Raw genomic sequence first — 26,464 nt, 5'->3', positions numbered from 1 at the left:
GGAGAAAAGCAGCTCATCAGCAGAGGATGAATTCAGATCATTAATGTAAAGAAATCATTCAAGTCCTTTAGCCACACCACCATAACATAAAGATCAGTGCCTCTCTGCTCTAGTCATGTCAATATAATATGGGACAACAGACTATATAGTTAGGACAACACTGACAGGATGTGTTGATTTCAGTTAATCAATTACAGTATAATAACCAGTCAAAAATGTTTTAACACAAATTAATCATCATATATATATATATATATATATATATATATATATATATATATATATATATATATATACGGGTGGGGTATCTAACTCATTGGACAACTTCACTCATGTTGTAACCATGCCTCATATCAAAAACAACAACAATCCACCAGAATCATGGCAAGAAGAACCACGGCAGGGATCACTGTACAACAGGCAACAGCCAAACACAACTGAACACATAAAACACATCTAAATACTTGAAACTTGAAATCAGAGCAAAGTTGATCTAATACTGGTGGATCAAGGCCGTCAAATAATTCCAACACTGAAGATCATTTCACTCAGGGTGGAGTTTAAAATTAACTCTCAAAGGTGTAACCCTGAGATACTTTCACTACTGTTTTTGCTGTGTACATCAGCTGTTTTGGGATGTTATGTGGAGTCATTCCCTCAGTATGTGCTACTACACATAGGAGTGGAGAGTATTGTATTTAAAACTTAGAAAGTAGAAGTAAAAGTAAAAAAGTAAAAGTACATATTTTAAAATGTACTGAGAAAAGTACAAATACATAAAATTATAATATTTTTGGTCTCATAAACAGCTGAAAACATTTACGCATTAAAATTAAGACCCAGTACATCACATTATTTTTTTAAGAATATTTGGGACCTCTTTATCCTATTTATACTTATTTATTCAAAAAATGTTTACCAATATTTGTCCCTAATATCTGATGACTAAGAGAAATTTTGTTAAAAACCTGCAAGTAAAAACATTTACAGTGTGCATCAAACAACCAAATGTGTGCTCTTGTCAGAAAACAAACACTTATCAGATAGAAATGTTCATTTCAAAGATATTTTAGCACTAAGTGTAACATTGTATCATAATTTCTTGTGTTTATTTTTTTCTAAACATAGACCATCAGTTTAAATATACTGGTTGTCTACAGTAAAATACAGTAGCAGCAAAGCTGCAGTTGTGTCAGCTTACACATTACATGACTGTCAGATGGGTGTGTAATGCAGGTAATGCAATCAGCAAACAGAGAGTTAGGCAGTAAAATGGATGAGCAGACAATTATGTACACATGTGAACACAAACACAGGACTATAGAGTGTTCTCACTGATGCCCAAACCAAACAACTGTCCCTCAGACACATGATCTGAATTTTACAGCTTAACTTAGGCTTCAACCCTGCAGTATTAAAGTAACAGATCTATGACTGTAATTCTTTATTTGTTCTACCTACACTGTTATTTTATTCAATTGTGACACTTAGAGTCTGATTGATCTACACAGCTTTGTTGTTTCAGTGCTGAACATGTGAATCAGGCTGTATTTTACTCTCACAGCACATTTTCACAACAGCGCTATAATGAAGCTTTGCAATCATTACACCCTGTGGCATACTGTGATGATATTACATGCTCCCATCTATCAATTCACAGCGCATTTCAGTTTTGTGAGAAAGCAAGAAAGCACAGCATAGTAAGAGCTCCACATACTCACACAGCACTCTGGCTCCCTGCTGGCTCTGCTGACCCCTGGTTTTAACTCTTTTGTGGCTCACCTCTGAAGGCAGCACAGGTGAGGTCACTTTGTCCACAAAGTTAAGGTATAAATAATATCTTTAAATGGCTCTGTGAACTACGATATTGCATTTAATCAAAGTTATACATTAACCAAGGCGTTAGTTTCATTAAGGAACCCGTGTAGCTAACTTTTTAGTGAGCATATGTCAACGCCTACATAGGCTTTGAGATGTGTATTTGAACATTCACCCCAATAACCATCTCTCTCTGTGCAGAGATATCAAACTCATCGAAACCAGCCTACGAATGGGTCCTGAAAGAATATTTTCTCTTTCAGAATATCTCATCAGATCAAGTGAGGATTGACTGAAGTATCTTTACAAACAGAAAGTAAACATGAAGTAATCCCTCAAAGATTTTCACGCTCTGACAAAGATACCAGACTCATGGAAAAAATTATTAAAGTATTATGGCATTCTAGTATCACTGCAGATCAATGCAGAACAATCTTCTTCACAGCTTCTCTAAAAAGAACAAACACACGCAATGGCAGCGAAACACAGAAGGAAAGGGCTTACTAAGGATTAAACACGAGTAGTGCTGAATATGTGTTCATTTTCCTCTGGCTCTTTTGTTTACAGATAAGATCTGCTATGCTGATCGCCTGAGAAAGAGTTGTTGAATGGATATTGTGGAAAGCCACTCTGCCCTTACAGGAGCCTCAGCAGCTCAACACACATCTGTGAAAGGGATGAAAAATAGTTCAGTAGTTGTGTGCTCATGTGTAATGAATCTTTGATGTGCTTACTTAAAACAACATCGCTTAGGGGAGGGAGGAGAACACAAAGAAGGAGGATACGATATTTGACAGGAGAGAGCTTTAGGGATGAGGCAAGAAATAAAGCACAGGGATACAGAAACTGTTTGCTGTTCATTCAACGCTAAGTTTACAATTCAGGATCAATAAACAAAAGTAATGTGATGAGAACTTTGGATGCAGTTTTTTTTTATCTATTTATTGCATGTCATTTTAAATGTATTATCTTACAATGTTTAGATGTACATCAAAACATATATGTTTAAAAGTTTGTTATAAGACAATATCCCAGACTACAACTCCATTATGCATTTTTTGTGTTAGTTTTTATAATAGCATCCGTTTATATGAATCAAAATGGTGAACATGGTGAACATTATAGCCAAAAAGCATGAGCATATACATGCTCACAAGATCTCAATCTAATAGAGCAGCTTTGGGATGTGGTGGAACAGTAGTTTGTATAATGGATGTGCAGCTGACAAATCTGCAGCAAACAAGTGATCCTTCTGTGTCAATATGGACCAAAATCCCAGAAGAATGTTTCCAACATCTTGTTGAAACAATGCCACAAACAATAAGGGAGTTCCGAAGGCAAAAGGGAGTCCAACCCGGTACTAGCAAGGTGTACCTAATAAAGTGGCCAGTGAGTTTCATTTTCCCCTGGACAAATGCAGCAGATTGCATACAGTTGATCTGCCTGCCTTCACTTCCTACAACTGTCAATACCAGTCTTGTGTTTAAACTTTAACTCCCATAATTAACACAGTCTTCTCCATTTTATTCTCAATATCATTGTTAATGTCGATACCAGAATCTTAGGTCTATTATCATACTTTGATGTTACAGCTAATGTAACTGTCTGTTACTAGTTTTATAACTGGTGTTAAATTTGCTTAGTTTGTTTTTGTTGTGTTTGTCTTAATACATCCCTTTCTGTCTGTTCCTTCTTCTATCCCCTCTCCAGACAAACACAGTCTCAGCAGTTTGGTGCTCAACACTGAATCTGGTTCTGCTCAAGGTTCCTGCCTGTCATCAGACATTGGCTCTTACTTGGCTTCTTAAAAATCCCTTTCATGCCATGCCACTTGAGTTTTTTTCTTGCCAGTGTAACTATACTAAATGTTGTGAAGCTGTGCTTAATTGATTGATTTTGTAGCCATTAGCATTTTTCTTCAAGGCAACAGATGGGCCTTACTACAGTCTAACAGAGGAACGAATCAGACAGTAGAACTGCCAGAGAAAAATTTCTTGTTAGGCTGGCTAAAAACCTCCCTTCCCCCAAACATTCTGATGTGGGATTAGTAAGGGGTTTTAGACAATTTCAGTGTATTTCTGAAATTGACAAGAAATATTCATACACTGTTCATGCTGTAATTGGCCAGCTGTGCTGGGGTGAAAAGGTGGGCAGCAGGGCTTTTGGCTTCTCTCTTGCCCTCTTATCTACTCCATAAGTAACGCTGACAGCATCACATTTAATAAGACTATACATGTGCAGTATGTTCCTCATAAGCTGTGTGTCTCTTCTCCATCTTTAGAGTGAAGCTAATAATTTCTGACTACATTACTGCTGGTCTTAGCCACTCTACATATCAACCCCACGCTGTTTACCTATATGGGACACTAGTCCCATGTTAAATAAAACAATGCTCTATTTTGATATGTTTCTTCTTCTTTAGACTTTCTGACTAAAAGCTATTAAATTAATATTTAACCAAATCAGAAACACTTTGCCTAAGAACATCACTAATGCTCAATGGTAACTCTGACTTACATCCTCCTTGCATTTATCATCCACATTCCAGCACTGCATGTTGTCACTCATTGCTTCAGTTATACTGTGTAAGTACAACTGAACACAACCTGCATCATCTGGGAAGCCTCTAATACAAAGCGTTTGAGAAGGGCAGGACCCTTAAAAAAAAATTGTGAGTCTGTCACATTCATTACAGACCAATCAAAGCAACAAGAAAAACATAGGCATAATAGGCATACGTAGCTCTAGTATTAAGTGAGATTGAAGGGCTGACGCTGGTGTATTTATGAACAGGGGAGCTTTTTGGTGGATTAAACTCATGACAAGGACAGTCAGGAGAGGAGTGAAAACATTTTCTCTGTGAAGAGAAGCTTCCAGTGCCACTTAAAATAAAGAAATGTCCCCAGTTTTGATAAAACTGTCGCTATACTATAGCTATATAAAAGCTAATCGCTACACAGGTGGCAGCCATTGCAGCCCCCTCCCAGTACACCACTCTCCTCAAATTAAACTCATTTGTCAAGCCTGTTTTCAGACCTTGCACAATTGTTTCAGATTGAAATTTTGTAAGATGGAATCTGTTGTTTCAGTTAAAGTTTTCAAATGTGCTGCTTCTCCTGTCAGTTTTTATCACTGACATTAATCACAGACCGTTTGGTCATTAGATTGCCAGGTGAGCCTAATTAAAGGGAAACTTAAGGAGGTTGTTCCACATTATTAAGCAAGGCAGTTTTCATGCAATATGGGGAAAAAGAAAGATCTTTCTGCAGATGAAAAGTGTGAAATGTTGCAGTAAAAGGTATGAAAACACTGCATATTTCATGAAAAATGATGAGAGAGGTTCATTCAGATAAAGGCGTATTAAGGAACATTTCTGTAAGGTAAATTCATCATATTAAGAAAGCAGCTGTGATTTACTGATGAGTAGCAAACAGGTATTTGAAGCTGCTGGTGCCTCTGGAGTCCCAAGAACCTCTCGACGCAGGATCCTTCAGAAGCTTGCTGATATGAAAAGCCACCTTTAACCAGGTAACTCAAGGAGAAATTAATGCAGTGGGCTCAGAAATACATGAGGACTAATTTTAAAATGTGTTATTCACTGATGAATGCTACACTGGATGGTCCAGATGGATGGAGTTCTAGATGGCTGATGGATGGCCACCATGTCCCATCAAGGCTGCAATGTCAGCAAGGAGGTGGTGGAGAGATGTTTTGGGCTGGAATCATTGGAAGTGAGTTGGTAGGCCCCTTTCAGGTGCCTGAAGGTGCCAAAATTACCTCATCATAATATGTATAGTTCCTAGTTTCTTGCCATGGTATAAAAAGAAGAACTGTGCCTTCTGGGGTGAAATCATTTTCATGCAAGACAAGGCACCATCCCATGCTGCAAAAAAACACCATTGAGGCCTTAGCTGCTATGGGCATAAAGGGAGAAAAAAATCATGGTGTGGCCACCATCATCCCCTGACCTCAACCCTATTAAGAACCCATTAAGCATCCTTAAAAGGAAGCTCTATGAAGGTGGACAGCAGTTTACCTCAAAACAGCAGCTCTGGGAGGCAATTCCATCATCCTCAAAGGTAATACAGGCAGAAACTATACATGGACTTACAACTTCAATGGATGAAAGAGTTGTTAAGGTGATAACAAAAGAAGGGCTCCTAATTTATTATGAAACTTGATCTGTAAACAACTCACTACTGTTCTCTTTTTACCAAGAAATGTCGTCAAATTCTGATAAAACTGGTGCTTTAGCAGCATCCACGTTAATGTCTTCCACCATAACAGCACCGGCCTCTTGTTGCTGCTTGCTTACGTCACGACTCCGCCGCACCCAAAAGTACTGTCCCTCGTTGCTGGTTGGTCCTGTCACTTTTTAACCGGGCCCAAATGGTTCAGATGGGAGCTTTAGCAAGACGGATTCACCAGTGAGAACAAGGAAATGGGCGTATCCATCTGCTTTGCAAGGTTATCAGAACACAGTATTTTAAGTTGTTTTGCAAAAAAATGTCATTGTCACCACTGGTAATTTTGCTGAATAAAATCCAGATTACAATATGTTTGTAATCTTATATAGACTATTTAGGAAAAAAGAACAAAAAACGTAGGCTATATGTACAAGATGTTGTGTACAAGATGCTATCAATGTGATTTGTCTACTGTTGTTTACACACGGTTAAAGAGCATCATAGCAACACAGCAATAGTCATTAACTGCAGCTACTATGGCTACTTGTGTTGGACAGCTGTTTCACTTTAGACTGAGCATCTGATTGGGATGTGGCTTAAACTAATAAAAAACAAAGAGTTGGTTTAATGGATAAGAATTCTATTGTACCTTTCTGTTAGCTTCTGTCCTGTATTTTATAGAGACTCTAATGTTTGTGTGACATTATTTATCCCAGGTTATATAATAACACTAGTAATATCAGCAGGAACTCATTTACAAGAGTGAGTTTACTGATTCACAGTATTATGAAGGGCAAAGGATTGCTGGCAGGATCACACATGCCAGAGAACACACATAACTGACCTTCCACTATTCTAAACAAGCCTAAAGCTATAATTTTACATCTGTCATAAAGGGTTTGGGGTTGATCGAGTCACTAAACTAACACAAAAGTGTATGGGTGTATACTTTATTCCTCTGACATCCCTCCTCCTGCAGGGACTGTGTTTGTGTGCTAGATACATGTAGATGGAGGTCAATGTCTCCTGCCTGTGTACACAGTATTTGGAGGCCTACATCCAGCCCTTCAGGTCAAAAACACTCTGACACCAGCAGTCTCTTTAGTGACGCAGGCCAACTTGTTGTTTTCCAACTACCTCCTACAATCACCACCACTAAGAACTGAAGAGAAAGACTTCATTCATTCATTGAAAGGTAGCAGAGGCACCTCTGGAAGATATTAGTCTGACACTGTCTGAAATTCAGATCCTTCAATATTTCCAGCCCTCTTTTCTAAACAGTTGAACTGTTACAGCACCAACTTCAACGTCCATCAACACAGCAGCAGTGTTAACGACTGAAATCACTTTGACATTTAGGAAAACTACATGCTGCTCCAACCTTTTTCATGTTTTACACAAGTTATAAAGTAATACATGTGTGCTGGTTTGATGAGATGAGTTTAACCACTCATCATTAATGATTCCTTGTTTCATGGGGAATCCGTGTCAAAGAATTTCTCCGCTGGTACAAGACAAGAGAAGTACAAACTTCATAAACACTACCATATGAATACTATTCTATATTTCATGTGATATATGTCATCAATTATACAAAAAGTTTTTCTTCTACATGCTCTTGCGTGCCCTATATGTTCTTGTTTTTATGTCTGTAGAGTAAAGTTATAGCCCAGGGTGCTGACGAGAGCTTTAGAAAAGATGTTTTGCACTCTTCTGTGGATATGCTGGAATGGCTCACCATGCATAAAAAGTACTCACTTCATAGTTAGGAATAATAAACAGTATGTCATGTATCAAAAGTCACACATGTTCCTACTGCAACTGTTGATCATTACAGACCAGATGCTTGGCAAAAAAACAGAAAAGACATACTGTGCAGAACTTTTAGGCATGTTAAGGGCAAAAAATGAGGAGTAGGGTGTATGTGTGGCCAGTAAGCTGCTTGAAAGCACCATCAGGCGGGAAGAAGGATTGGCAAAACCCAGGTTGTGCTCTGGATGTCTTTGCATATTACAAGGGTCATGGGAAAAATAATCTGTTGAAAAATAACAAAGACCACACCTTAAGGGTAGAGTAAGGGATGGAGAAGGTGAGATATGTGGTGAATGGTCATGCTATTTTTTGTATATAATAAAAGGTAAAATGGTGATCTGTTGTCTTCTATTCATCGTTTGATGTCAAATCCAAATGTTTTCAGTCTATAGCAAAAATAAAGAAATTGACCTCACTGTTCCAATATTTTTGGAGGGGTGTAGTGTATATTAGACTTAGTTTAAACAATGTCTGACATGTAAGACCTAAATAAAATCAAGAACATCTGATTAGGAGTCCTTTGTTAGCAGTTATGCCTATCAGACAACTGGCAGCATCCACAAATCGTTCAATTAGTCAGTTAATTTGGTCATATGTGTGATCTTGAATCCTAATAATCTAAAAGAAACAGCTTTTTGCACAATTGTCTTATGCCAATCATACTACTTTTACTTAATTTAACAGTTTTCTCATTCTGTGAACCATTGTAACATAAGTAAACATTTATAGCTCTGATCTCATGGTTTAACCTGCACTTAAAATTACAGATTTCCCCTTGCTACAAAATGTTTAAACACATTTTGCAATAGAAGCAAATAAAATCCTGATAATCTGTTTGCAAATAAGACATACTGGAAGCTCTTTCTTCATAGTTGTTATTTGAATAAAACAGAAATACCAGAAACAAAGAGAAAACAATAAAAGACAGTTAAAAGTGTAAAAAACTCCCACTCTAAATGAAGCGCCTGACCACATTTTGCAGATTTTCTTTGTGGCTATAGAAAACTAGTCATATGACTAGTGTGACACCCAAAGCCCACAGCAACAGTATGGTTACGACAGCTTCCAGTTGAGCAGTTGTTAAGATAAAGCGGCTGTTGTTTGTGCTCTGTAGTGTGATAATAGGCCTTGTTGGGGAGCAAAAAGGAGCTACACTTGACCCTCGACCCACACATGCTGTGAGGGAGGAGGGGGGTATTTTTAGTGCCTCACAAACGTGAATCTGAACAAACAGAAAATGCCTCGATACTGTTACCCCCTCCAGGGTTTACAAAGCAGTTCAGAGAAAAGCAAAACCTTGTTGTGTGCTTTTATTTCCCTAACTCTTTGCTGATATTGATTCTGCTGCGATAAATCTTTGTGTTATTGTCTCCGCCCTGCATGAAAATGTCTCTGTGTGCACTGAGGAGGAATTCACCTCCCACAGGACACACATGCTAACTCCCCCAACTGAATGAGATGTAAGCTCAGCATGAACACAACCGCCACCTTTCAAGCTCACAAATCTGATCCACAACTTGAACCCTGCGCAGCCACGTGCACATGGCCCCTGTTCAGTCAACACAGGAGTGTGTAGGTTGGTCATTAGTGTGTAATCATACAAGCCATTTTGAGCCTGATTGTGTGATTTATCTTTGTGCTAAGACAGCACTGATGTGTTTCCATCATCACAACCCACTGACATCTCCCAGCCATACATGAATTATCTGTGTGCTCAGAGATAATTCCAGTCATGACCTCCTGAGCTTGGGGTTAAATTCCTCAATCAATCTACAGCACATAAGCTCTTACTGAATTTTAAAAGGCATGCTGATTTTCTGCAGAGTGTCTTTTTACCCGAGAGGCTGAAAAGTTCAGCACTCACATATGGGAGGGGGAACTAAATTATTACAGGTTCACTTTGTGAGCTCAAATATCAAAGAGTGTTCACTCTTTACTCACACTCCCCTGCATTGTTCATTTCATATAATCCAAAGTGTTGACTGCTTTACTTAAGATTTTGACATTCACTGATGGTTAAATTAAACATCTCAAAATTGAAAGCATGGAGAATCGGCCATAACTCCATCACATTTTCTAGTCCCATAAAATGTGATTTAATATCTCCCTGTAGATCTTTTTGCAGATTGCTGCAGCACAAAGTGAAGTGAGAAGTGATTTTTTCCAGACCTTTTGAAGCAAGAGGTGCATTTAAGAGCAATTTAAGGGGGCTGGCTGTAACCATACGATGTAACAGATTTGTAAAATTTTAGATTTCATGTGTCAGACTTCAATCTGCTTGCAGCTTGAACATAATGTTCCTTCTCTTTACGTTTCTTTTATTTCTGTTTTGCAAATTACTAAGGGGACATATTATGCAAAAATCACTTTTTTCAGGCTTTACTAACAAAAATATGTGCCCGTGGCCTGTCCACAATCCCCTCAAGTACCAGAACCCCCCCCCCCCCCTTACTGACACCTTTCTTATCTCTTACACAGCACCATATGAATTTTGGGTAGCACTTTATCTGAAAGGGTATCCATAAGACTGAAATAACACTGCGATGTTCATGACAAGACACCTGTAATTCACATGCAGAGGCTCTTTGAATGATTATGAATGCTCACCTCTACACACGTCTACACCACTGGATTTTCCAAATGAAGAATGAACGTTTTTAAAGAACCTGTCTGGTTGCCTTGCAGATTTTTCCCTTTCCTGAAGAGCCATGCAAGTAAACTGGATCAACCCAACTGTCCCCTATTGTTTCCAGTCTTTCTGCTAGGCTGAGACAGCTGGTTACAGCCTTCCCTTACTGTACAAAGATGAAGAAAGGGATCAAGCAATGTCAAATTTGTATTAAAAGTGACATAATTGACTGAATGACAATTATTGACAGCATTCATGAACAATAATAAAGCCTTCTTAATGTAAATGACAGGTGTCATGTCATAATTATCACTGTGTCATGTCAGTCTTATGCAGCCCTCCAGATAAACTGATGATGAAATTGCAGTTGTTTCCTTTTCTTATACGCTGATAAATTGGCTTCTTTTAAATGTGAAAGTAAAATATTTCAATACTGCCTTTTCCTCCTGTCTTTTTTGTTTGTGTCTTAGATTTGTAAGTCTCAATATAAAATGTTTTATAGCTATGAAACACGACAGCGTCACTGTGGATCAGATCAACAAAGGAGGCAAGAAAAAGTTGACTGACTTCAGCCTAGGTGGCCTGTTTTTTTTAATTTAATATTTATTGTCTAAATTTGGTTTCCAAAGAAGCATTTGCAATAAAAAAAAATGTTTTTCTAATTGTCTTTACCCATTATCTTTTTAAAAATCTTTTTTCTTTTTTCTCTTTAAAGTATTTATTCAGGCCTGTTCAGGCACAAGTACCAGTTTAGCAACTGTATTAGAAAAAACCCAAATAACCCCCAGCACTATTCTTGAGGCAGACTCTGTGACGCTATTCAATGACATCTCCAGAATAAGGTGAATGGCTTCTGCAGAGAAGTTACCAGATTTGACAGCTGACCTACATCCATGATGAAACTATTCTTTTCAGTTTTTTGAAGCCAACCAAACTAAAACTGAAGTCAAACAAAGCCCTTGTTCACTGTTCACTTCAATACAGTCCAGAGTGAACAAGGCCAGAGGCTCAGCTGATTATCGTTTAGGTGAGCTTGTGATTCCTGTCATGAAAAAGCTCTCCCTTCCTTCTACTGTCTTTCTTGTTTTTTAATTCAAATCTCAGATTAGGGCTGGTAGTTTGTGTTTTTATATGCCCTGGGTTTGGCTCATAACACTGTGGTGATCAAAGCTCAACTTTTAATCATTTTTTCTTCTCTGTCCTGTTACTAAAACCATTTCTGTTAATTGTAGTGCTGTGAAGCAGTTAAAGAAATTCATCCATCAGTTACAGAGTTTGTGATTTAAGCATGATTAAGCGAATTTTAATCATGTAGGAAGCAGCTTTACAGGTAGACTTCCTGCATTGTGCTAATTTTGAGTTGATTATTTGAAACTTAATTTAAGAAATTTTCGTTGCTCCGTTTACAAATTTTATTTCACAAAAAAATTCCTAATCTGAACAGGCTGCTTTCCCTGAGTTCTCCAAAACACGACACACCCCACACATGCAGTCGTACTTGTTCTCTGCACACAGCAACGTGTCCCCATCTGTTGTATATATGTATGGCCAATCTGCCATAGTGTATCTTACATAAATTGATGTCTGTGTGGCTCACTGGTAGAGTTGGTAACCTCAATGATGGGGATTTTAACCCCATCCCCTGCTGCTACAAGTGGATGTGTCTTTGGGCAAGACACTGAACCCCAAATAACTCCCACGGAGGCGCCAGTGGCGTGCAGATGAGTACGCATGGAAGTTTCAGTTTTAATCACAATTTTGGCTTTCAGCAAACATGGATATAAGATAATCATCTTGTCCACAGATTTTGTCATGTGGTAAATATTTCAGTGTTGCTGTGATAATTTGGCCGTAATTTTTTTTACATGGTTGTTATGAATCACAACTTTACACATTTATTTCATTTCAGTCATTTATATTGACTTTATTGCACAATCAGTAAGTAATTATGTTTAATAAGTGTGATCCCAATACCACTCAAAATAGTGATAATTACGATTTTTTGCATTTTTGAGCAGCCCTCGCAGCCCCGATTATCACTGTGTAAATTTAAGCGTTATAAAGTGTAGGATCCTTAAAACTATGAATTTGTTGTTATTCTCAAAAATAAAGAACAGCTGCTGTGATGACTTCTGTGTAGGATATGTTAATAAGGACATATTTATTATCCAAAATCGACATCTATTTTGTATGAATGGTATTGTGTCCTCCTGAAACATAATATATAGTCAGGCTGTAGGAAAACCCAGCCCTAAATTCAGTCAGGGGGAAAAATAGAAACACAAGTTCCACTCTGTTTGTTTTGTTCACTTACTAAAACACAAATATTTTAAAACACATCTTAGAAAAACACTCTCACTTTCTGTGGACAATAGCCAAAGCTCAAGAGCTGATTCCTTTGAGCAGCCCTGCAGAAACAATTGAGCCTGTCCAACATGAGGGCACGAACGGCTCCCCCAGTCAGTCAGAGTGATTAATCTTGTCGTTTTCCTGCAGAGCAGGCAACATCAAAACATTGTCTGGATTTGTTCGCAGGGGCAGGAAGGTAAGTTGTTGGCAGCCACCCAGTAAGTGATGGAATGTGCTTCACTTTTTATCTGATTCTGGTCCTGAGAGGAGAACATGGAGGAAAAGGAGACAGAAGCTGCATTAGAGCACAGAGGGCCATCAGGACATCGTTCAGATGGCCAAAGGGGAAATGGTCATAATGTTGTAATGACCTAACAACAAGCAGCAAGGCTTCAACTATAAATAACATAAATACACACACCTTGCTAGTACTGGGTTGGACCCCCTTTTGTGTTCAGAACTGCCTCAATTCTTCGTGGCATTGTTTCAACAAGATGTATTCCTCTGAGATTTTCATCTATTTTGACATGATAGAATCACTTGTTTGCTGCAGATTTGTCGGCTGCACGCCCATGATGCGAATCTTCCATTCCACCATATCCCAAAAGTGCCTGAATGGATCAAGATCTGGTTACTGTGGACAGTGCTGCCAACTGGGTGGTTATACGGCGGCTTGTGCAGGTAAAAATGGGCTTGGACAGGTTGATATAATTTGGGCTGGTTTTCCTTAAGTTTAGTTAAGTACAATGACAGTTATGACAGTAAGGGAGTTCTCCTTGATGTCAGTAAATGTATCAAACTTACAGCAGCGTTTTTGAAGCCTGTCAGTCACTCTGACTATCCTGTAGAGTTCAATGGAGGGAGCCATGTTGTAACTGGGAAAGAGCCCAAGAGCACGTGCGACAGATGGGTCAGGCACGTCAGGCCGTGTATGTTTTTATGTGTGTGCATGTGTGTCTGCAAGAGAACTAACCTCTCGAAGACTGATAAAGATGGCAAATTTTGTTGTTTTGGCATTGGCTATAGCCCACAGTAGCCTGCACTCAGCGAAAGCATATGCAAAGCTGGAAAACGTCCTGTTGCACAGGAAGAGAGGGGATCCTGATATAATAAACAAATAGTTGAACACTTCAGTATTGTACATTATAGTTAGCAAAATATTCTAGTCAGAGGAGTTATGAATTAACCTAATATTATTGTATTGCAAACCCAGCTGCCACATACACTGATGTAGACAGATGTTATTAGATGTTCATCTGTGCTCTTCATTGATGTGTTCGAGGAGCAACCCCCAGCATCTAAAGGTGAGATCAAATACAATCATTTCTGTCTCCTATAAAATTTAATAATTGTCATAATAAACCTATCTATCTCTCAGAAAGTGGAGTGTGTGCATGTGTATAACCCTAACCTGAGCTTCTGTATCAATGATTTGAAAAATACAGATTAATTTTGTTATGTTGTTAAGCTTTGTAAGATCTGCCTTTTTTTGAGGAATAGAAATGCAGGTGGTGGTCATGCACCTGAAATCAGTATGTTGTGATGGTTGACTGTTGTTTTTACTTGTCGATTTAGGAGTTATTTTTGGTGTGCTTGAGCTGTCAGTGGACTTTTATGAAGTATTGTATGTTCATCAAAAGAAAAAAACACTAAATATTGATTATTGGGCAGTTTTTTTGTGCATTCTGGTGGTTTTGTGACAAGTTTTGGGCTGGAAACTATCAGCTGTATCTGGCAGTACTGACTGTGGAGGTCATTAGAGTACAATGAACTCATTGTCATGCTCAAGAAACCAGTTTGAGATGACACGAGCTTTGGGACAGGGTGCATTATCCTGCTGGAAGTAGCCATCAGAAGATGGGTACACTGTGGTCATCAAGGGATGGAAAATTCTCAGGTATGCTGTGGCATTTAAACGAAGCTCAGATGGCACTAGGGGGCACAAAGTGTGCCTAGAAAATAGCCCTGCACCATTACACCACCACCTGCCTGAACCATTGATACAAGGCAGGATGGATGCTTTCATGTTGTTTACGTCAAATTCTGACCCTTCCATCTGAATGTCACAACTTAAATCGGACTCATCAGACCAGACAATAGATAGAATTTCCTGTCTCCTACTGTCCAATTTTGGTGAGCCCATGTGAATTATAGCCTCAGTTTCTTGTTCTTAGCTGACAAAGACGAATTTCTTTTACAAAAATCAATCAGTTTATCAGGTTATAAAGCAAGGTTCTGTGTTCTGCCATCATAACATAGTACCACTGGCTGCTACTGCTCTAAGGCATAGAGCAATGGTAGATAGTACATGATTTCAGGTAGCCACAACAGTGCTGTTAAGAAGAAAAGGTTATTAACTCAGTGTTAGAATCGTGTGTCAATTATGATGTGTTGATGTTTGCTATTGTACTAAATTGGACCAGCGAGTACATGTGGAAGGGTTTCATCATCAGAAAAGCTATCAGAACATCTCTGAATAAAAACAGCCCATGAAATCCAGAGAAAAGCAGTAGTTGAACACTGTCTACTTTCAACAGAAGCTTTCTGATGCACTGCTTAGTGCATTTGGCAACTGCTCTATAATAAACCAATAAGTAAAAGGATTTTGGTTTGTAGGTACAGCTTAATTTGAAGAGGTTTTATTTAACTTGACAGTTGCTTTGACACACTGTTAGGTGCACTTGGGAAGATTTAATTTACTCTAACGTTATCTGTTTAACCTGACACGTGCCTGAGAGTAGGAGAGCAAAATAAACCAAGTAATTGTGGCTTGCAGCAACATGAGAGTCAATGTCTATTTAATAAGCAGTAGATATTTCTTGCCACTGTGGCTAAGGATCTGTTCAGATCATTTCAATTCAATTGTGTGGGTTTAGCATGTGCAGTATGTTTGTTTATATGGGTCCAATAGAAAAAAGAGTGCAGCCTAAAAAATAATTTGATCACAAAGGAAGTAAATGAATTACTTTTCAGTCTTTTAATTTGAAAAACTTGCATTGAGACAAGTTTTTTTTTTCATTCATGTTCCTATGATGTGTACATGTGTGTATCTTTATGGGCACGGTGTTATGAGTTAGATGGCACACAGTCGAAGTGGAGCCTATGGCGAAATCTAAATGGACTCTCACAATCCAGAGTGACAGCTCTTTGTAGTGGAAGCTATTCTTAGTCCTCCTAGGTCCCTTGCGGGGGGTTCTTTTGAATTGGAGCACGTAAAGCTTTACAGGACGTGAGTGGTCACTTGATTGGTGCTGACACCTATTCTCCCCTCACACCTGTCCAAAGCACAAGAACAGGCTGTCAACAAGCACAGGATCTGTAGATTATTTTCCTCTGCAGTTCTGTCTCCTTTGTTTGCTCTCTAAATCCATCACATTTCACTGTTTTTCTTTCTCTTTCCCTACACTTGTCGTTCTCGCATTCCATTGTCAATGGGATGGAAACGGAAAGTAGGGAGTGAATCATGAAATAGCAAACTGCTTTGTGTTCCTATCTTATATTCTGTCTCTCTCGCTCTCTTGCTCTCATCTTGTTAGATGACTCATAATCAGGAAACTACAAAAAGCAGCAACACTGTCCCCTCTCTTCCCCTCTTAAGTACTAAGTTTTTCTTTTGTTAACCTCTCTTTAACCTCAATCCTGCAGAGTGTCAATTATGCACTTCTCTTCGGCATCATCAACCAACTAAATACATCCGTTTTAGATAAAAACATTCTGTCTCTTTACAGTGCCAGTAACTGGACAGTCATTTGTGAGAACATACATCAAAACGGTCAAACAATATGTGTTAAATACAATGCATGTAATGACGGCAGGAAAACAGTGATGATGCAAATGAGATCCTTCTCCTGCCCCCAAGTACAGCTATGTGCTCTCATGGCCATATGTGGAGATCTATGGGTGGAAACACAAGGTGAGTGGCAGGTATTATCATAATGACTTTCATTTTGACATAACAGGAGCTCAGATTCTGAATGGACTGTCAGATTTCCAAGTTTTCAAGACAACCAAAAATAAAGGACTGGCTTGTTTTACATTTTTTGAGTTGGTAGATATTCCAGACACACAAATACGTGCAAAAGAGAGGGTTTTCTGCATTTTTGCCTCTTTAAATTATGTCTTAACCCTTTACCTATGGAGTCAGCGCCAGTGATGTGTTTTATATGTCTGGAGTATTATCACAATAACTCAGTTTGTCTGATATGAAAAATTCCAATGGTGTTGGAAAGCTGAGAATTGTGGGCATGCACACATATATGGCTCATTATGGTACTCACAACCACATAACATGGGCACTCATAACAATAAACCAGAAGTTTGTAGAGACAGCTACACAGATTCTCAACACCGTAATTCCTCGGAAGTTCGCTAAATTTAAAAAATTCTAACGCTGACAGAGAGCTGAGAATCTGTGCTTTCCAGCAATATATGACGTGTGGTATATAAATTACAGTAATGTCGAACAGCACCGCGAAAACAGCAGCTTTGGCAGAAGACGAGTGAGAAAATGGGAGTGAAGGAAGAGAGTAAAAGGAGAGCGAGCAAGAGTGGTAATGGTACCACTGGTATAATATGCAAGAATCATTAACCAGATGTTGAAAAGTCAAGTTCAAGTACTCCTGAGAAAAGGGATCAAAGCTCTCAGACTTAGGGCACTTCCTGACTATTTTACAGCCATAATAACAAAATATGTCCAAATTGCCATTTTTAGACTCAGTAGGTAAAGGGTTAATGGGCTCCTAGATATATATCTTGAATTGTGGACCTACAGTGTATGGACAAAAGTATTCAGTTGGCTGAGTATTACACCAACAGGGACTGTGATTAGCTGCTTTAACAGTCTCCAATGTTCTTGGAAGGCTTTTCACAAGATCTTGGAGAGTTTTCGTGGAAATTTATACCCATTCGTTCTGTAGAGCATGAGGATGAGGCCTGGCTTGCAATCTCTGTTTCAGTTCACCCTAAAGGTGCTCGATGGGGTTGAGTTCAGGGCTCTGTGCTGGCCAGTCAAGTTCTTCCACACTGAATTCATCGAACCATGTCTTTATAGGCATTGCTTTGTGCACTGGAGTGCAGTCATGTTGGAATAGAAAAGGGCCTTCTCCAAACTATTGCCACAAAGTTGGAAGTATAGCATTGACCAAAATGTCTTGGTATGCTGGAGCATTAAAATTGCCCTTCACTGGAGATAAGAGACGCCCAAACAGCGGAAAAACAGCCCCATACCATTATCCGTCCTCCACCAAACTTCACAGCAGGCACAATGCAGTAAGGAAGGTAATGTTCTCCCAGCAGCCGCCAAACCAAGACTCATCCATCTGACTGCCAAACAAAGAAGCGCAATTTGTTGCTCCACAGAACATGTTTCCCCTGCTCCACAGTCCAGTGTGGGTGTGCTTTACACACTCCATCCAACGTTTGGCATTTGACTTGGTGAAGTGGAGCTTGCATGTTGCTGCTGAGCCAATTCAATGAAGCTCCCACCGATCAGTTTTTGTGCTAACATTAATGTCAGTGGAAGTTCAGAACTCTTCAGCCATGAAATCAGCAGAGCATTGGCACCAACGCACGATGCGTCATAGCAGTTGTTGAATATCATTTACAGTTGACTGTGTAATGTACAGCAGGTAGGAAATTTCACAGACTGCCTTAATGCAAAGGTGGGCATCCATCACATCACCATGCTTAAAGACACTGAGCTCTTCAAAACAACCCATTTTGTATCACCAATGTTGGTAAATGGAGACTGCATGGCAAGGTGCTTTTTTTACAGACCTGTGGCAACAAGTCTGATTGAAATACCTGAATTCAATAATTGTCTGTCCCCCTTTTTTGTCTCCCTTTTTTCCAAGTCACTTGACTGCCAGTCTGATCTGCTAGATGCCAAGAGCTGTTGCTCTAAGTGTTCGATATTGATGGGAATGACATCACATTGGATGACAGCCTGGTTCTTCACATACAAGACTCAAGGGGACCTTGAGCAAATTTATTGAACACCATACTTGATTCTAATTGGCCAATTAGAAAAGGTCTACAGCTGTTGATAGTAAAAATGCACCATAACTATGAAGAACAGATGGCTGCGGGACACGGCTCTAACCACAGACTCTAGAGGAATAACCGCTATCATGTCAGTCTGTGGAATAAAGTCTGATTCATTTGATGTCAGTCTGTTTACTGTGGGGAAATGGCAAGAGAGAGAGGTCAGAAGATAAAAAATTTTACACAATGATTGAGCTGAAGACAGCACAGGCAGTAAACATGCAACAGAATGTGCTGTGAGATGAGATACTGTTGAAAGACTGCTGAATGAAAAAAGAAAATGTCAGTGGACTCCAACAGTGATGAGGCAGAAAGATCAGCCAGGCTCTGTACCAAGGCAGATCTGTTTGCCATATCTCCCTTCACCATCAGTGGAAATGTCCAGTTTCATCTGAGTATCTAAAGGTAGCCTAGCTTCTTGAATGAACACTACAGAGTTGATAGATCCAACTGTAGATTCCAATAAACAATTTGTCAACGGAAAAAGAAAATAATTTTAGAATCAGTAAAATCATTTACAAATCAATCATTTGTCTCAAATTATTTCCCTGCAGTAATAAGCAAGTTGCTATTGCAAATAAAGCCCCTTCACTTCATGTTAGGGTCTGTTCTCACCCTGTACAGATTCAATTTTGTGATAAGAAACCCATTCACGAGACATTTACCAGGGCAGCCTGGCAAAGTGCCTCTATTTTTGATGTATCCCTCAATAAAAGTCATAGTATATTTCCTAAACAGCAGCTACAACAGACAGAAAGCTAAATGTTTACAGACTAATGATTCTTGTCTTGGCAGCTTGATTATCCAACACTAGACTCAGTGTGCTGTAGATCAAAGATGAACAGAAAGGGACAATGTCTGAGAACAAGGAAAGACCTAAAGTGCACTGCAGCAAGCATTGTGATTTATGACTGTTTGGTTTGGAGGCATGCTGCTGCTCAAAAGACATCATCATCATCATCTTCCTCTTCCTGGTACTGGTTTAATATTTGAGCAAACTCCTGAAAAGTTCCTGGCATTTTCAGGGTGAGCAGAGTGTGTGAACACAAAGATCTGAACTTTTCACTATGACCTTTATTCCTGTCAGCCTCCTAGTGTGTTTCCAAAGTCCTGGTGAGCTATTGTGAGAAATCAGCAAGCACGTCACTAGTACAATGTCCATCCATGTATTTAAGGTGTTTGCTGATATGTTGAACATGATGGAGCACTTAAGGAAAACATATCATTGAAGAATGGGACTTTATTGCTTAGTCTGCCATTTATGTGACATTCTTTTAAGGCCATGCCCTTAGATCCCATGCTTGGGAGCTAAGCTGTCCTATCAGTCTACCAATTAGAAGATGATCCGCTCTTCCTCTGAGACCCCTCTCCTGCTCCAGGTGGTGTCTAGAGCGAGGCGCAGGGGAGGAGGTGTTTTCTCTTCACTTTATTGTAAATTAATATTTCTTGGGTTGTTCCATAAAAAGTGCAATCAGCACTGGAGATGGGGATCTTTAAGTATCTCATGATTAGATTCAATTTAATTCTGATTCTGGGGGTCACAGTTTGATTCAGAATGGATTTTTTAATTAAACCATTTCTTGAGTCACAGTTCACTCCCTATTTCTTCTTAAGAGGTAATAATTTCAGCATCCACTTCAGTCTGCTGTGCATTAAGGGGCTGTATATTATTTGTTGACATCAAAAAGTTTAATAAAATAGGCTCAAAATCATGCATTTGTACCATGGTTGTAGTGTTTTTTTTTATCAGCTAGTTACAATAATACAGAAAACAGTCATTTGTGCATGAACTGAAAAATAATTGAATATGAATAAAATGTGTGGGCCGATGCAGGAATATCATAAATTTGTCAGCGGATAAATCATAAATCTGAAGCATTCACTGATGATGCTGTAGGAGAGCAGGTATAATGTTTTAACAAGTGGCCGAGTTAACTGGTGATTTTTTTATCTGAAAGTGTCAGTGGTTGTCATAATTACAAAATTGTTTGAACACAACATTTTCTGTTATGCATAAGGTACTCTAAGACAATGGTTTTCAAACTTTTTTAGTCCAAAAAGCAAGCTGACGTCTCAAGGCACACCATATTAATGTCCTTGCAAAATAGCCTCTTTAGCAAGTAGCAGGTAGCAACATGTCCCAGTCCCAACTATATGCAATGTTAGCAATGTTAGCAAGCATCAGTTTGATTACAGAGTTTCCTTTTGTAGCATTCTGACACTCTGCAAGTGATGCACTGCAGCTCCCCAGGTTTATCCCCAGTCACCCTGTTCCTATTTTCTCTCTGTTGCTCCTATTAAGATGGACAAGTAACAAGGGAAGAGGTTGCACAAAGGATGACAAGACACCAGTGTCCCACCAGAGGATATTCTTAATTTTCTTCCACTTTTCTCACTCCCGAAACTTGTTAGCTTGTTTTACAAAGAGGAGTGTGTTTCATGGATATTCTCTATACCCATTTATGAATTTTTATGGTCTGACTTGCGCTAACATGGAGATAAAACTATGTGGCTCACAGCTGAGGCACCATACCTCCGATTTTCTAAGTAAATGCATGAGATGTCATATTTTAACATGTAAATTTACATTTCCATATTTAACAGACGGACAGTGAGCATGCAATGCTATATGATGCAATGCAACATGTAACGCTTGCATGCAGTAAGGACATTAGTTATAGTCTCTTTAGTTGTTGCATAGTTGTAGTACTTATGTAAAGTCAGACAAATTTTCAAGGCACACCTAGACTTGTCTCAAGGCACACGAGTGTGCCACGGCACACCATTTGAGAACCACTGCTCTAGGAGATATGAAATTAATGAACAACTAAACAAATGGGCTCTTTAAGTTCATCCAGATGCATTCATGCAGTCACCAGTGAACAAGGTCATTGATGTGAAACCAGACAATAGATCCAGTTATTTTTATTATCTATGCCGGTCAGCAGTTGTTGGCTGATATTCTCTCTGGGTGAACGTGTCTGTATGATGTGGACATATGAACCATCCCACAAGCAGGCTACATTACCGTACTTTATCACTGTAAGCAGGTACGTCGGGTCAGGCTTCCTCATACCTGGGACTGTAGACTCCTAAGTGAGTCTTAAAACTTTTCTTTTGGGAAAACAGGACAGGGTCAGTAACTGAGGCCGCCACAGACAGTACAGGCAGTACATCAATATGCCAGACACAGCATTGTAAACATTGATGACACTAAGAGCTAGTGTTTCCAATTAGTGATGTGTGGTTTGTGAACGAGCCAATACAAAGAGCCGGCTCTTTTACATGAACAATAAGATCTAGATTCCATTTGAGAGCCATTTAATATATTTTTTATTATCATTATTATTAACATCTATTTTCAGTTTGTCTTATTTGATTGATTAGTAGGGATTATCTTTACTTCACACTGCACCACAGGCTCACCACCCATTAGGGACACGGGCTTGACAGTGTAACATTAATGTTTTATATCAGGTGTTATATAGCCTAGCCAGTGAGTAGATTTCATCTGGCCCACAATGTACAGTTTATTTTGAAAGTTACTTACAAGATATTTTCATTAATTTATGAAATAAGCATGATTAGAGTAAAATACCAGCACAAATTGCTAAATTTGGCAAGTTAAATGAAGCCAAACTTTACTAAAATGTGGAGCCGTTTGGGAGCCAAAAGAGCCAGCTGTTCTTGCTGCATTGAGCTGAATGACCCAGATCACTAAAAAGAGCAACAATTCCCATCACTACTGCTAATACTAACAACACAGCAAGTGAGCCATACCTCCTGCAGCATCAGCAGCAGATACAGCACACTGAGGAAAAAGTGCACCTTTGTTACTTGATGTACACATAAAACAAGTTGAACCTAATTCCTCCCACTCACTTCTGGTACATTCTCCTAAGTTCTTACATCAGTTGAACCTGACTGCTTGGTGAAATTTTACCAGGAGCCTGGCAGGAAAAATTCAGGATAAAATCAGGAAAATTTTGTCCATCTGTTTCACTTGTGGTGCTCAGTTTTAGTGTGTGTTTAGACAGGTGTGTATGTCAAGAGGTCAATGTCTAATGATCCGTAAACATAATTTGGAAAGATCATCAGGGTCAGCTTCCCCTTGCAAACAAAATAATTTGATTTCATTGTTTATTGGGTTAAAATCGTTTCACAACAGGAAAAAAAAATCTATATCATGGGTGAGGCCATTTCAGTTGACTGCAATATACTTTACTAAAAGACAGTGGATTATCACTGAGAAGTGGCATGCCTATCCTTCAAGATTTTAATAATCAATTAAACACAAAAATAAATTTTGAACACTGACCGGAAGACTAAATAACTTACCGAGATGCTAAAAACTGCTCCTTGCCTTGTCAGCATGTACAACATAAGCTCATCATTAAAACTGCAATGGCTGTAACCCACCTGGTATTACTCAACTGCTGCTTACTGCTCAAATAACTACTATGTATGTACATGGATGTCTTGCTTTGGGGCTAAAGAGCATGAATCTGACAAAGAACACATTTGCAACACAGCATTAACTCTCACTTGTGGTTCATGTTGTCATATAATGTTAAGGGTGGCCATTAAAGTGTACCTTTTGGTGCCTCAACTGCATTTGTAGTCAGAAACCACCAACAAGAACACCTCAGCCCACCTTCCTGACCATGCAAATACACCATCGCACCAGCTTGAGCTGAACTCCCTCATATGGTGTACAGCACTGACACACCCTGGAGGGGAAAAGTTCAGGAAGCGTTCTGCTTTCAGTTTTGGCCTCTTGAGCCTACATCTCAGCTGGAGACATTTAGCTGGGGAGCAATTCACACTGTGCAGCATACATATGAGGGTCAAATATTCATATACATGTATTATTCAAAATGCAAATACTAACCCCATATTATGTATCTTTTTGTTATTTTATCCACAGATGAATGGAGCTCTTGACCAAAAATGTTCACCCCTGGCTGATTACAGGAGCACTTAAAGAGCACAGCGTTGCTTTATGTAAAATAAAGCTGCATTAATATGTATTTTGTATGCATTGAAGCACCTGAGCCACTCACTAATGTTTTCAAATTACCAGCAAATACAGCTTACAGCAAAGCATCACTCATTCATGTGGTGTGCACCTGTAAGCACTGCAAGGCTGACGCATCTGCTCCAAGAATGAGCCTGCATCTCTTGTGTCAGCAGCAGATGTGTCGTGGTTGTAATGAATAAGTTTGTTTAGTTAGGTGTGAGGTGTTTACCATAGAATAAGCACATGCATAAGCCACACAATCTGCAAGAGGCGGCACAAGGGACCCACATGTTGTGCTCTTGCTGTTACGTGATGCTGCTCAAGTGGGTCTAATTAAGATCAAGTCTGGACAATTAGCTCTACTAACATTTGAACTGTCTTCAGCATTGATGTGTGCACAGAGACCTTTTATGTACTAATTCTCTTCAAAGTACAACAAGGGTTTGCTAACAGTTCATTTGATGTCTATTGTCTTATAAAATAATAAAATAATAAATTAAAATGTAGATTTGCAGGATAAATCTTTACTTATAGTGTTGACAGTGTACAGCTTGGCTTCAGGTGTTTAAGGATGTATTGTTTCCTGGTTCTGTGAAAGAAATGCTACTTGTGCTGGAGGGTAGAATAACTCAATTAGTCATAATGTCTGCTGTTGTTCCAGAAAGTTCAATTAAGTACCGGATGTCTAGTTTTGTTTTTGTCTGAACCATAGATTATTCTAGTCTCATATAGGGGCTCATTTTGGCTGAGCTGGGTTTGTATGATGAGCACAAAGGAACTTATAGATAATATACAATGGGGATACTATATCACAGATGCAATGCGAACACAAATTACATCATCAAAACACCAAAATTCCTGTGATTTTTTTTGCATCTGCTGAAATAAAACATTGCCCATTTATCCCAATGCAGCCTCATTTATTTTTATACCTAATAAAGACCTCAGTTTAAGTAGTCACTTACTCTGCACATAGCCAGGCATGTGTCTTTGCTTTTTTTTGAGCATTAACAAATATGTTTCCTTGGGCAGCAAAATCTGATTTTACTGTTTAAGTGATGAATCAGCCTTTGAACTACTGCTTAAATCCTTTTATTCTCTAGGTAGGTGATCAGCACTAGCGTTTTCAGCCGAGAGACACTGAATTACTGCTGTCATGAACAGAGTGGGTCACATTTACCTTGACATCTACTTAGATGTAAACACACTTGTGGGTTTGTTGGACTAGGGAGCAGACCAAGTGCAGATTGCGGCCAGAGGATAGTTAGGTTACACTATATTTAAACAGGAGTGATAAGAGACTAACTGCTGTTGCTGGAATTTAGGTAAATAGTTCCAGATATTAGTCAGTGTCCCAACCTGTACCTCAATAAATAGCCTATCACAAGCCTCACCTCATTCATCCTGGTTTCTGAAAAACATACAAGTAAACATACAACCAGGACGTTTTAAATCGCCATTTCAAAGAAAATTATCTAAATATCTTGTGAAATTTCCCTCTGCTGCCTATATTTTATTTAATGTTGCTCTGGTTTTCCGTGCAAATCATGTCTTTTCACTCCATGAGAAACACGTGGACATCTCGTCGAACTGAATGAAATATGCAAAATAAAAATTACCGGTGACAGCTCGGGATTCCGCTTCTTTCTCCAGTCCGTCCTCCACTTCTGCTCATCTTCTGAGCAGCATCTGTTAGATTATATTTCCTCTCACTTCAAGTGGCTTCGTTCGTGAGTAATCCAACTTTCAAAATAAAATTATCACCAGCTTCGGGAACAAGTCCTCTGTCCTGTCAGCGACCAACCGGAAGTGGACGCTTTCTGGTCTCAGTGAAGGGCTAAAAAATGGTGACGAAATAAGGGGTAAATTCGAGGGTTTATGACCCGTGGTTGGAGTTGTCTGACTGAGCGCTCGCCGCACGGCTGCTAACTTGCGCTCCTTGTACCCGCGTGACGTCACAGAAAGGGGGGTATCCAGCCCATGGGGAGAGGGGTGAGAGAGCCTTATTTCTCAAATTTACAGGATTTCCCTGTGAGGGTTGTTGAATATTTAAATAATAACTTGCTGACTGTATTTTTGGTTGTAATATCGTTTGTTTGACTCTGCTTTTGCTGCCAATATGCATTATCTGGACAAAAGTATTTGGACGCCTGACCAATGCACAAACCTTTTTCAGCTATATCAGCTTCCACTCTACTTCGAAAGCTTTCTTCAAGATTTTGGGATGTTTTCTAGAACATTTTGCCCATTCATTGAATAAATCAGTAATGAAAGGGGCAAACACTTTTGTCCATATAGTGTAGCTTAATTCGCTTAAAGTTAAATTAACATAATGATGAACTTTCATTTAAACAAAATCTTTATAAGTGTTCTAGATATTTACCACCTCTTCATTAAATGAGAAGGTTGGAACTGGTTTTACAAATTTATCTTTTCATAATGACTCAGAAAACTGCCCCGCTGAAATCCTCTTGACCAAAAACAACATCATCTGCATCAGAGTGATAGTAGCTTAGATGTATTACTCTCACAGATAGAGGATGCTGCCTACTGATTCTTTAAACTACATAATGCAGGCTCACAACGCAGCTGGTGTAATTGTTCACT

General features: G+C 39.0%; 1 protein-coding gene across 1 annotated transcript in view; it reads right to left on the bottom strand.

Annotated features, from left to right (window-relative positions):
- gcgra (glucagon receptor a) overlaps positions 1-25,729 on the bottom strand; it is a 71,974-nt gene extending 46,245 nt beyond the window's left edge. The window contains exon 1 of the mRNA XM_041816838.1: positions 25,477-25,729. The gene's annotated coding sequence lies outside the window, so the exon portion shown is untranslated. The remainder of the gene's footprint in view (positions 1-25,476) is intronic.
- Positions 25,730-26,464: the final 735 nt, after the last annotated feature.

This window comes from Cheilinus undulatus, linkage group 21 (assembly GCF_018320785.1).
Source record: "Cheilinus undulatus linkage group 21, ASM1832078v1, whole genome shotgun sequence".
Taxonomy (NCBI): Eukaryota; Metazoa; Chordata; class Actinopteri; order Labriformes; family Labridae; genus Cheilinus; species Cheilinus undulatus.
Note: the sequence above shows the minus strand (reverse complement) of the source record. Positions and strands in the feature narration are given on the sequence as shown.